Consider the following 9493-nt stretch of genomic DNA (forward strand, 5'->3'; position numbering starts at 1 on the left):
GTGATCCTGGAGCTCTGTGCCCCGGGGTGGGGGGGCTGCTGGGGGTTTGGGGGGGTGGTGTGAGCAGGAAGGGGGTTAGGTGGCCACCGTGGGCTCTGTACTGGGATGGTGGCTTGCCCAGCCCGGGGAGGCAAGCTGGCTTCCCTCAGGGAGGGAGGGGGAGCACGGGTGTTGTGGACACCAAGCCCTGGGGGCTGGTGTGAGCTGACCCTCAGCATTGCCACGGTGGGGGGAAAAAGTTTCCCTGAGTTTAGGGGTGGATGTGTGTGTGCGTTTTTGGGCAGAACCTGCCGTTCAACCGCAGCTCTGGCGGTGGAAACGTGGGGTGGCTCATTGTTTTCATGTCACCGAAATAAAAACAAGCAGGGAAAACAAGTAACAACAAAAATAGTCCTGCTTGGCAAGGTGGCTGGGCTCGATAAAATAGAGACCGGTTTGGGGGCAGCTATATAAATGGCTGAGTTATTCTTGGGTTGCTAGTACGCGAGCTAAGCTTTCAATACTTTTAAGAATGTGGAGTTGTTTCTTTTTTTTCCCCCCTTCCTAAGACAGTCAAAAGTACAGCTGCCAGGGACCCCGGGGGTGCTGAGTAAGGAGCTGGGATGCCAAACTTGATAGAACAGGCAAAATTTGTAGTAGTTAAACTTGTCTGGCTTTAACTACAAACCCTCTCCCGAGCTCTTCATTTGTTTCAGAGAGCAAATACCGCCGTGTTTAGAGAGTCCAGGGAGCTGCGCGTTAATGAGCCTCTAATGGAGGAGCCCGATGACACGCATGTTTTTGGACTGGCTTGTCCTTTAAGGGGAAAAAATCGCGGAGCAGTGGGCAGCCGAAGGGAAGGAGCTGCCGCTGCTGTGTTTTCGTTTGGCTGCTCGTTAGTGAGTGGGAGCGTTGCTGTAATGAGGCCGGCGCTCGCTCTCCCCGCTGCCAAGAACTTTTAGGACATCATCCTTTTAGAGGAATAAAAAAACATCATTTTAGAGGAATAAAAAAAACTATTAAAAAACCAAAACCTATAAAACTACTATGTGAGGATAGGGCAGGCAAAAATAAAATAAACTGATTTAGTGTTTAATAATCAGGGGAGTTGTGAAACTCCATTTTTTTTACTGCGTTACTTCTCCCGGGTGGTTTGCCAGGGCGCCGACTGCGGCTTTCTCTTCCCCGGCTGCAGAAAGGGGGCTACAGTCGCCGTGGGGGGAACACCAGGCGTGTGAAAAGCTTGTTTGATCAGCTGATGTCCCAAACGATTCCAAACCAACTTTGTTGAAGGGTTTATAGGTGAACGGTGGTGCCATCACAAAGGGGACCGGAGAAGTTGGTTCCAGCAGCTTCAGCACCTGCTGAAACCCTGAAAGGCTTTTACCAGGTTGGGGGCTTTTTGGTGTTTATGTGCACAGCATTTTCCTGGCAATCAGCCTCTTGATTTCCAGGATGTAACGGATATAGAACCGAGATCCTATAGAGGATATGAGGAGAGGATGAGGAGATACCCTGACTTTCAAATTTGTTGTTTTTCTTTTTTTCTGGGAACTAATACATAAATACATTTATGGATAGTGGTAGATTATCTATAAGAGAAAAGTTGTTGCTGCAAATGCAATACTTCTGTCAGAGACCCTCTTCCTAACAGAAATCCTGCTACTATGGGACGATGGTAAGGATCAGGGAGGACCCACGTCGATTGTAAATGCGAGTTAACTATTTTTTCTGGTAATAGCCCTTGCCACGTAGTTTCCTTTACTTTTCAGCCCTCGCTGTGCGTTCCTTGGTGCCGCTTCCCAGTTATTAAAGGCAATTTTTTCTCATTCTCCCCAGACGTCTATTTAAGCGCATTGCCCAGCTAAGGTGGCTGAATGCACGCAGCAGAGGGTTTGTCACACGCGTGGGCTGTCACCTGGTCTAGGCAGGGAGTAACAGAGACCACAGAACTGAAGTACCCACAGCCAGATGGTTAAAACACCCCAGGAGCTGAGGATGTGAACAGGTTAACCCTGGCATTTTTTTTTTAATTTTTTTTCCTAGGAAAGGGGTATTTTTAAGTGTGGACACACCTAGACTGCATGCGCCAAATGTAAAGGATGAGAAACTTCTGCTGACTTTCATGACTGGAGTAAGATTTGAAGTCTCAAGGCACAAAAGTAGCCTTTCGAATGTGTGAACAACCCCCCCAAAATGCAGGAGGCAGACAACTTGAAGGGCTCAGAGCTAGATTCCTTGCATTCATCCACTTAGTTTATAAAACAAAGAAGAACTTCAAGCTGCTTTTTGGTATATTGTGCTTACTGTAGGGTGAGTTCTGATCCTGTTAGTGGAAACTTCCCACCGACTCCAGTGGGTCCACATTTTTTTCCCCCCAGTTTCTTAAAGAAATAAAGTAAATATCAGAAGGGGAAATACTGTCCCTCATTTGCAAATAGGTGCATTTGGTGTGTACGTGTAGCTCTGGGGAGTACTTGCACATGTCGGATGAGTTTGGCAAAGCCAGGGAAATAATCTGGTCTAAAAATCTGCAGTTTCATTGCTTCCACTGCTCAACACCTCTCCTTTGTGCTGTTCTGACTCACAGGGAAGGCCATCTCCTCATGTCAAAACCATCAGCCTGGGTTCCTGAGCTTCGCTTGTTCTTAAAACAGGGCTGTGGGAAAGACCAAGCCCATAGGAAGGCTATAAAGTGCTATAGCTTTGTGGCACTTGCATAACTACGGTGCTCGCTTCTGATGGCTCCTTGTATTTGCTGCTCAGGTTTATAGGGATGGCATTATTTCCTATAGAGGAACACCCATTTCACTAATACTGGAGAATTTAATCACCCCAATTAAAACCCTTAAGCGCCTTAGCACCTCGTTGCAACCAGGTGTGTGACGAGGCAAAGCAATAACTCCTGTGTCGCTCTGCAATTCCCACCCTCTCTCTTTGCAGGGGAGAGAGAGAAGAGCCTAAAAAAAGACAAAGCTGAAAGCATTGCTGAAATAACGTGCCCATGTGAGAGAGCCCTTGGAGGGAGCTGAGGACAAGAGAGTTGGCTGAGGGCAACCCGCTGGGGAGCTGGAAAGTTGAGACGTGCTTGGACAGGCTGTGTCCACCCAGGTGAGTCAGCCCCGTCCGTGCCCTGCTGCCTCCAGAGCGTCTGTTTGAAGTTCTGCAGAGAGGGCTCAGCAGACAGACTGCAGCCCTTGCTCATCCCCTTGTGATAGCATCTTAAAGCCGGGAAGGAATATATCTCGGCAGCTTTCCTTTTATCTCTCGGGAGACACCGCGTGGAGCCCTGCAGGCTGGGCAGCCTCTCTCTTGGGAGCTGCCTGTCGTTTCTTTGAAAGGTTCTCCTTGAAGCTTTGGGGCACTACAGGGTGGCAGTCAAGGGGGAAACAACTCTGAAGGAGATGTGGCACACCTCAGGACTGCACCATAAATTTTGCCTTCCCCCTTGCGAGCCACTCCCACAGGAAGAGAAGGGAAAAATGTTCAGGAAATCCACATTTCCAGTCTTGGCACTTAGCGTTAAATGCAAGGCACCATGTTAAAAAGCATGCACTTAAACCCAGCATGCATACTTTAAAGTTCCTTTTTTTCAGCCTTGTTAGTGTCTTGCAATGTAATAACATTTCAAGCTCTACTTATTTAAGAGGTGTTCTGCTTTTTTCCTCCTTTGCCCTGTGCTTGGCATGAGTTTCCCTTACGGTGTCCCTTTAGAAAGCCCGCAGTGGTCTAATCTCTGCCTATGTCAGGGACACTCTACCTTGGCACCCGGGAACCCTGTGGTTTTAAACCAGCAGAGCGTGTGGATGCTCTTACAGCAGCAAAATTATGTCTGTAGCTGTTCATCACAGGAAAGTTATCACCCCTCCCTGCCCCACAGCGAAACGAGTTCTGCTGGTAAAGCTTCTTTAGCACAACCTATGTGGGTCAGGTATCACATCTCTCCGCCACTCTCCTCCTTATATTTATGCAGGCAGAAGCCTATAGCATAGACCTGCCTTTGGAGTAGATTTTGCTCACAGCAGTGTGCTGATTATATAGTTGGGCAGGCCAGCATTTCCAGATGCAACAACATATTTCACTTCCACATATGAAACAGCAGTATTAAAAACGCCTGATCCACCCTTGCATGACCCATTTGCCTTTACTGTCTCCTGCATCAGTAGGGTGGAGGCACAGACAAGCTGGTTTCTCTCGTAATCCCAATAGCAGCACCAGCCAGGAATTTTAGAGAGGGGATAAATTTCCCTCTACGAGGCAACACATTTTTGGTAGGCTTTCTTTTTAGGAAAATCAAGAGCGGTATAGGAAAGTTTTAGGCTGAGGGACTTGGGGCTTTTTAGTCTGGAGAAGAGAAGGCTGAGGAGGGAATCTGATAAATTCTTAAAGGGAGGGTGTCAAGAGGATGGGGTTGGTCTTTTTCCCGTGGTGCCCAGGAACAGGACAAGAGGAAATGGGCACAAACTTGAATGCAAGATGTTCCACCTAAACATGAGGAGGAACCTCTTTCCTGTGAGGGTGGCAGAGCCCTGGCAGAGGCTGCCCAGGGAGGTGGTGGAGTCTCCTTCTCTGGAGACATTCAAACCCCACCTGGACACGTTCCTGTGCAACCTGCTCTGAGTGGACCTGCTTTGGCAGGGGGTTGGACTAGATGATCTCCAGAGGTCCCTTCCAACCCCATGTGATTCTGTGTGTTGGCCTGTCCACAAGCTGACAGATCACTGTTGTATCCTGGACCAAGAAGTGTGAGGTCATTCTTGTCTGTACTTAGGTAGCAGCCCCTGTACCCTATCTGTTGGACCAATTCAAAATGTCACTGCCGCAAATGATTGCGGTTAAAAACCTATTTTGAACATACTTCAGGAGGTAAAAACACTTCCAGAAGTGTTAGCGCGGTGTCTTTTCAGCAAGACTGTATAGAAAACCCCATGGGTTTAGCAGTCTTGGTTGCCTGGCTGTTCACTGATAAGCGTGGTGGAATATTTTCTATTGGTTGAACTGACAGTCCAGCAGTCACATCTCATAGCTGAAAGCAGCATTTCTTTTTGCCAGGCTGGGTCTGAAAAAAAGTAAATATCTTTCTTTCCAAACCACGTTTATTCCTCATTTGGCAGACTCCTTGCCTTCCTGCTGCAGATCTCGTTGGCAACCTGTTTGCAAAGGGGACTAACACAGCCCGGTTAAAGACAACAGAGGCTAGCAAATCTTTAGTCCTAGCTGTGGCACTACAGGGGGAAGATAACTAAGCTAAAAATTCTAAGCTAAAAAGTCTCTGGAATAAACTAGAACCTAAAAATAAAGTTCTCTGCAACAATTACCTTCAAAGCTCACAGAAGTGAATAGAGACGTACTTGAATACAGTACATCTATATTAAATTCTCACCTTTTTTTCCCCCCTCATTCTATAGCAGGGAGATGGTTATTATATCCTACGGAAGAACTAAAAACTAGGCTCTGTCAGTTTTTATAAGCTCCATAGATTTCTGAGCATCTCAGACACAGAATCAAAATTCTTTTTTTGAAAATACCTATTGAGTGTGAGGTTAATGCTTCTCCTTTTCTGTTAGAGGCATGTTAATAACAAAAGGTTGATTGTTGGGAGCACAAGGCAAATGCTTAGCTGCATGAAAATAGCTGACAACTGCTAATGTTCAATAACCTCATCTGATAAAACCACGCAGAGGGAGTAATTGCGCGAGGGTTTCAGTAAAAGAATGTGCAACTGGTTTTTCTGGGTCTCCGAAAGCCTCCTGGGGGTGCATGAGCCATGCGAGGCCACCGTGGCCTCCTGATTTCTCTTAGACCTTGGGTCTGGAGTCTGTAGCTAATTCTGCCTTTGCCTATCGAACGCCTTTAGCTGGCTTTGCCCTGCGGCTGTGGTCACCACTCAACGTGGCAAGTAGCCAGGCCCACCGGGCTCTGAACCTAAGGCAAGGCTGGGGCTGCTGTCCCTGGAAGAGGAGGATTTGATGGGACACAATATTTCTCCAGAAGTTACAGTGCAGCTATCTACCTACCCTTCACTTTGTGTCACCTGAGGGATGGGGCTGAGATACAGCCGCGTTAACGTGCACGAACTCTGAAAATTGCTGAAAACAAAGAATTAGGAGCTTCGATGGTGTGGAAAAACCACACCAGGGCTCATAGTATCATGCCTAAGGACGTTATTTATTCCATTCATATAGCATGATCCTGTTTTTAATTAGCAGGCAGAAGCACTTGGCAGGTAAATGGCGTAGTCATGGACTAAGTATTAGCTACTGTGAAATTGAGTTCTGTACTTGTATGTCTAATACAAACAGCAGTGCGTGCACACAGAGTCTTAATATTCCCAGAGAAGCCAGGGCTGACATTTAACTGTCCCTGGGAAGAGAGGAGGAAATTAATATGATGGGTATGGAAGGCAGGGACTTGATGCGGCGAGGAGAAACAAGAAGCAGAAAAGAGGTGAATGACTGGATGGTGAGTCAGTGATATTTTTGTTGAGTTTATGCATGTGTTTATTTTCTGGGTGTGATATCCGAGTTAAACATTAGATATACCTAAAGAATGGATACATTTGCCTACTGTTGAGTGTTCTCAGCTACTGGGACACATGGACACACAAACACCACAAGAAACAACATTAAAAGAAGCCTATTAAGGCTGCAAGGTCACTTGTTCAGAATTATGACCATTAGAGCAAGCCTATTTCTTCTTTCGTTGTGCTTATGCATCATAACCCAGTTTTTAATTACACGGTAACAGGTTTTAAAAATCTTTTTTTCTTCTGTAGGGCACCTGCCTCAGTCAGTGCACACAGTTGGCAGTGTATACTCTAGGAAAGTAGTATTTCCCAGTTCTATATGCACCTGATTTACTATGTGCTGTCCAGCCCCAGCTCTGGAGAAGAATTATCCCTTAGGATGTTGCCTGTGAATCTCATCACCATCGCATCTTGAATGCTTCACAACATCAAGCATTTAGTTTTTACCCCTGAGATGTGTATAATTCCCACAGAGAGAAGGTGATAAAATGAATCACAGCAAGCCAAAAGCCATCTGTCTATTATGGGGCACTGGAAGTGCCAAGGAACTGTTTTTTTCAGACATGCTTGTATTAGACACTTCTTTGACTGTTCAAAGTGGAGTTCATGTTGGCTTTGGTCACATCTGTGGGTTCCTGGTCCTGCATTTCAGATTTCCATGAAGCCAGGCCATTTGCTCAGAGAGAAAAGAGCATGCAAATTGTGGTCATTAGGGTTAAATGCGGGTTGAGGTGATTTGCCTGGCACTCTGCGACTGAAGTCCATATGGAAATCAGCTTCCCACGTAGCCTTCAACTGCTTCAACCATTACGCCTTAATTTCACTTCTTGTAATCTTCTGGCTCACTCATTTTAGAGCTTCCAACTCTTGCAACAGCTGAAGCAGGGATCCAACAGACGCTAATCTCCTCTGCTACGCAGTGCCAGGCTTTTAATTATTTTTGTTTTCAGACTGATACCCACTTGGGCCATCAGCAAGGGTGGGAAGTTTGGTGTTCACTTCTGCACCCGTGAAATACCTGGGCTGAACTGATGTCCTCCAGCACGCACGTGGTTAAAGGTAGTACAGTGCTGCACCTGAGCATCCCAAGTCTCCTGCCCCAGTAACTCAGTCAGTCATGGGGTTCCTCCTAACATTGTTGTCTGTCCTGGCCCCTGTGCTTGGTCAGGGCAAATTCTGTCCCTCTTTTCACCAATCCCTTCCAGATTTTCTTCGTTTTCTGCTAGTTACCCATCTGCTGTGCTGATTTCCAGACCTTCCCTGCTTGTCTAGCCAGCTCCGTCTTTGGCTCTCAGTCCCAGTCTTTACATTCACAGTTGTTCTCCCTGTTGGTATTTCTCACCCTTAGTTTCTCCCCATCTTTCATCTGAGCTGTTTGGGCCAATTTGCTCCCAACTCGAGTAGAGCTGAAGGTTTGTCTCCCCTGCCTCATGCACCACGAACGCTAACAGCGGTGGTCCTGACTATCTGCAACTTGACCTTTACTTTTCCCAGTTCTTTTGGGCACAACTTTTACTACAGCCAAGATAGACTGATGGTCTCCTGAGGGCAATGACAGCCCCACTCTATAAAAACGAGTTGATGAGCCATCAGTTCCATACCTTCCCCCATCCCCCTGATGGGAAGCCTATTTCTATACTGTTGCCTGGCTGCCTTGGGTGAGGTTTGAGGTCGTTCACAAACCTGCTTCTCTCATCCTCTTAAATATGTAACTTGGCTGCCAAGTCATAGATATGTACTTGGCAGCCTGCAATAGCAACTGGAAACACAACATACACAATGCGATTGGCAAAAAAAAAGAAAAGGGAAAAAAAAAAAAGTAGTCATGGGTGTAGAGAACGGAGCCAGAGCTGAATTTTCAGGCTGATTTGAGATTCTTATTTAGCTATACATGAACTATTTGTGTTTGCTGTGGATAAACCTCTAAAGAGTACTGACAGTAGTCATGGGTGTAGAGAACGGAGCCAGAGCTGAATTTTCAGGCTGATTTGAGATTCTTATTTAGCTATACATGAACTATTTGTGTTTGCTGTGGATAAACCTCTAAAGAGTACTGACAGGAGAAAAGATGCAGGGTTTGGAAGGATGTGGAAGTGGGGGGAAGCTAGGGACAGGTTGTTTTATGGAAATTTTCCTTCTTCATGTTGCATTGTCCATGTGTTCTTCCATGCGGTTATGAACATCTCAGTGCTGCTCTTGGGAGTATTTTCCCTAGTTAGAGACTATTGCAAAAATGAATGATGAGAGCTGAAATGAATTAAGAGCTGAAAGCACAGGAAACATTCCTTCTGCCTTATTGAACTGATGTGTCTAAAAGTCTTAAGTATTTTCATCTCTTCAAAGTACATGCTGGCTTAGTGCATCTGTACTAACAAAATATTCCTAGATTGTGGCTGGTTTTTGCCTTATAGCTGGCCTGGTCTGTTGAGAGGTGGAGTCCTCCCTGTCCCATTACCTTTCTCTGCATCTTCCCTGGCCCTTCTCTGACTCCACCATGAACTGGTGTAAAATGCTAACTCAATAGAAAGCTTCCCATTAATTTTTGCCGGATTACTGGTTTTGACAGTTTGGGGAGCCGCCTTGCTGTGGGGACAGAGAAGATAAAGAATCAACACGAAAATAAATGATGGGAAAACTTTGATGGCAGGAAGAATGCCTCTTCCATCAACAACCAGCTATTAAGGTTGGCTTAGCTGCAATGTGAGACCTCACCCTTCATGGAAACTTGACTCCTACTGGGAAAAAGTGCTTTTGTCGATACAACTTGGACCGATTTTTGGGTGCGATCTAATGATTACCAGTTAGACATGACACTGATCCGCTGTGACTGCTGAGTATGAGAGATCCTCCGCTTGCAAAAAGCAAATGCTTGGCGACATCCCGAAGATCACAACTTCTCCCTCAAAGTCATGACCTTAAGTGACCTGCCTGAACGGACGGGAATTATTTCCAGGGGCAACTTGCAAATCTTGAGCTGATTGCTCATGG

Source organism: Calidris pugnax, unplaced genomic scaffold (assembly GCF_001431845.1).
Source record: "Calidris pugnax isolate Ruff unplaced genomic scaffold, ASM143184v1 scaffold183, whole genome shotgun sequence".
Lineage (NCBI taxonomy): Eukaryota > Metazoa > Chordata > Aves > Charadriiformes > Scolopacidae > Calidris > Calidris pugnax.